This window comes from Coturnix japonica, chromosome 1 (genome assembly GCF_001577835.2).
Source record: "Coturnix japonica isolate 7356 chromosome 1, Coturnix japonica 2.1, whole genome shotgun sequence".
NCBI classification, from domain to species: Eukaryota; Metazoa; Chordata; class Aves; order Galliformes; family Phasianidae; genus Coturnix; species Coturnix japonica.
In genome coordinates this window covers 67,441,742-67,445,470 of record NC_029516.1, presented here as the reverse complement: position 1 = coordinate 67,445,470, position 3,729 = coordinate 67,441,742, and the positions used below count along the sequence as shown (strand labels likewise).

Sequence of the window (3,729 nt, the reverse complement as noted above, 5' to 3'; positions counted from 1 at the left end):
GGAGACGGCAGGATGAGTGGGAATGGAGAAGCCTGAGGAAGGACTGGAAGAGAAGCCTAAAGGCTAGAAATATCCACAAGGGGAAAGAAAAGGTGGGATGCAGGAAGTGGCATAAGGAATGAAGGGACAGTAAAGAAAGAGAGAAGTACCTTTGGGGGGTGAGGGCAGAGGGCAGGTAAGGCGAGGGGTCCTGTCCCCCCAGGCCAGGAGGCTGAAGGTGTCTGGGGTGCACCTCCTGGCTGGGGTCCCCTCCCCAGCTGTCTCCTTTCGCCTTTAACTCGATCCGGCCACTTTTCTTGCCAACTCGATCATCACTGCGGATGCTGTCTTGAAGTTACCACACACACACACATACACACACACATACACACACACACACAAATAAATTAATAAATAAATCACAAGGTGGCTGGGAAGCAAGTCCTTGCAATGCCAACTCAGCAAATTTCCATTATCTGTCCCCCCTCCCTTTTTCCCCTCCCCCCACTGCCCCAGTCTTCTTGTGTACTGGGGAAAAAGAAATGGAGACACTCAGTGTTTAAAGACATAAAGCTCACTTGCAGAATGGAGGCTGCCAAGAAGGAAAGAAGCATCATAAACCAACCATCAATCCCCACTAAATATACATAAGCCACTGCAATGGATTAGCTTTCACATTAGCAAGAATATCCTGCTCTGCTCACTATGGCAGCATATGAGGAGCCTTATGCATTCCTGCACATTCCTGGATGCACAACAGCACTTCCAAGACAGGAAGGGGTCAATATAAACCTGCACCCTTGCTGCGCTCTTTTTGAGTGCTTCCCTGGAGGGCTTACCATGCAACTTCATGGGGATCAGCTCCTGCTGTAAGTTTCCTGACCACCATGCATTCCACTCTGCAGATGGTGGAGACTTAGCTGAGCACTGACAACTTCATCACACAGACTGAACAGATATGGGGAGAAGGAGTGAAGCATCTCCCCTTTGCTTTGCAGCAGCTAAATGCAACTGAGATGGAGATATAGCAATGAATTTTGACATTCCAGACCCAAACTGTCAAATTAGGATCCGGGACAGAGAGGGCTTTTCCTTACCTGCTCTGTGTGAGATGTGCTGGTTAGGAATAGGAGCCAGTGCCAGAATGCGACAAGCCGTCTTGCTGCACCATCCAAAAAAAATCCTGAGCAAAACAAAAACCGCAGTGGCAAACTCAGCCTTCTTCCTCCTCCTCTTGCACCCCCTCTTAATAATACTGTGATCGCTGTACAGGACTGCCTGTGAGACGCTTCAGTATTCATACACTCAGGCTGCACCAAGGGCGAGTGGGTTTAAGTAGTTTCTGCTGAAAACCGCAGTGAGGGAGTCGGCAGGTGGAAGAGCGTGCAAAGTGTCTTTTTCCGAAGGCTTAATTAATAAGAATAGGTTGTCCTAAGTATCTGCTGGCTCTCCCGATCTCTTCCTTTAAGACATCTGGAGAAGAAGCCTTGCGCTGGGCAGCGTCGGCTGGAGAGATGTGAGAGAGCCGCAGTCCCGCAACCGCATCTCCGGAGTGACTCTTGGCTCGTCCCAACGGCAGCAGCAGCAGCAGCAGCAGCAGCAGGAGGCAGGAGACGGACGCGTGTGGCAGGAGCAAATGGACTGCTGAATACGTAAGAGAGCGGAGCAAACTCGAGCCATGTCTTGACGCTGCAGTATCAGCAGAAACCTGAGAGCCGTTTGATGCAGCTCTGGCAGCGGGCAGGGGGGGTGGGGAGTTGCGGAGAGGGGGGCGGGCACGCTGTGTACCGCACCACGCTCCCCCGATTCGCGAGCTGCTCTCGGGGGGGGGGGGTGGGGGGTGGGGGAGAGGGGGGCGGGCACGCTGTGTACCGCACCACGCTCCCCCGATTCGCGAGCTGCTCTCCGCTGAACGCGCTGCCTCTGTCGCCGCGGTACATGGAGCGCCGCGCCCCCGACGCAATGCGGGCGGTAGTGGCAGCATCATGGGCTCGGACAGCCGGGCGGGGTGCGGTGGGGCAGCGCGGCAGGGAAGGGGGTAAGCGAGCGGGAAGGCTCCATTAGGTTTGCAGCGTTATCGCTCCGAAGAAGAAAGGCTGGAAATTCAGGCAGCCCGTGCAGGTGTATGTATAACCCTCCTCCGCCGGACCGGGCGGGGATGCGCAGAGGCCTGTTTTCCTCGGTGGCCAAACTCGGCGTTCGCAGAGGAGCAGCGGGATCGGTTCAGGGCTCAGCACGTACCGCATGGAGCTGTTCTGCAGCCACGGCGGGCGGCGGCTGACCCTGAAGAGCCCGGCACCCCCCGGTGCAGGGCCTGTCGGATTCGGACCTCGACTCAGGCTGGGGCTTATTACTGGATTATTCTGCTGGAATCGGCCGTGTGCCTGGAATGGGGAAGGAAGAGTTAATCAGCAGGCAGAGTGTTGGAGGGAAATTGCCCTTTTATGCTTCTTTATCCCACTGAATTCATTTAATTGATGAATCACATAACTTCAAGAGGGAGAAGACCTATTATGTCATCAGCTTCCCTCCTCTGCCAGTGCAGGATTGTTCTCTGCAGTATATGATAATATCCATTATATAAAAGCCTACTGCTCACTTTGTCAAAGCAGGAGTTAGGATTAAAAACAACCTTAGCCCATGTAATCTAAAGCATTCTACAGCTAAGTAACGCTAAATCAATGTTTAACAGCCCTTTTCTCAGTAGGTTTTCACATTGCCTTCCCTAGATATCACCACCTTGACAGTCCAGAAATACTTAACCACTTGAGTTCATGGATGGTTTCTGCCTCCCTCTCATTTATCCCTGTGCTTTGATTTGACTGAGAGGAAGGGTCAGTGCTTCTGGAGCAGAAACTGTTGTAAAATGCTCTTGCCCTAGCTGTACTAGCAGCCATTCTGTGCACGGTGTTTAATGACCCTGGTAGAAACAAATGCAAAGGGACAGATATCCTGGCTAGCCTGGTATATGCCTTCTCTTCAGTGATTGACACATACACTGAAAATAGTCTGAAAAACTTCAGATGAAGTTCATATCTGCCAAATTTGGGCAAAATAATCTGAATGATAAATAAAACAGAGACTCTCCTTCCATTGAAAAATTAGAGTCACTGATTTTCTGTCTGCTTATTTCATGGCTCAGCACCAGCACCCAGCCTTGGACTCAGCAGCACTAGGCCATGCACAGTCCACCATCCCACTTCTCATTCCCTGCCCACACTCAGGGAAAAAAAAAAAAAAAAAAGAAAGAAAAAAACAAGACTTTTCCCTTCGGCTGAGCAAACCAAGCTGTTCAAGCTGTTTTTCAGCCTTTTGAGAAACTCAGCTACAGCCTTTGACTCAACATCATCTTATGGCAGTGAATTCCATGCCTGGATGACATACTGCACAGAGCTAACTGCAAAATATTCAGAGTTCTGCATTCAGTGCTTTGCAGAAATAGCTTTGTAATCTAGCACTCACCCACCTCTGATGCAGTGCTATTTTCTCCTATACTAATTTAAAGACAGATATGTATGCTCACAAGTGTGATGAAAATGCAGATCTGATAATCATAGGGCTGAGTTCAAGGTGCTGTTTTGCTCTGGCATGATTACAGGAGTGTTTGCCCATTCTGCTTTTATATCTGAACAACAGGACTAAAAGCACTTCCTTTGCTTGTCACATGTTCATTCTTGAGGGCTTGCTTAGCATGGCAAAGCCTGAGTCTTCATTGGAATCTGTGAGTAAACAACTAGCAAAAAAAGAGCA

At 50.3% G+C, this 3,729-nt stretch overlaps 1 protein-coding gene across 2 annotated transcripts in view; it reads right to left on the bottom strand.

Annotated features, from left to right (window-relative positions):
• The window catches only part of KCNA1 (potassium voltage-gated channel subfamily A member 1), a 5,342-nt gene extending 3,601 nt beyond the window's left edge, over window positions 1-1,741 (bottom strand). Inside the window, exons 1-2 of one of the 2 annotated variants that reach the window (XM_015871425.2) lie at window positions 1,077-1,740; window positions 150-323 (exon numbers count right to left, since the gene is read on the bottom strand). The gene's annotated coding sequence lies outside the window, so the exon portion shown is untranslated. Of the gene's footprint in view, window positions 1-149 lie in introns of both variants that reach the window. The other variant, XM_015871435.2, reaches the window with a different exon arrangement.
• Window positions 1,742-3,729: the final 1,988 nt, after the last annotated feature.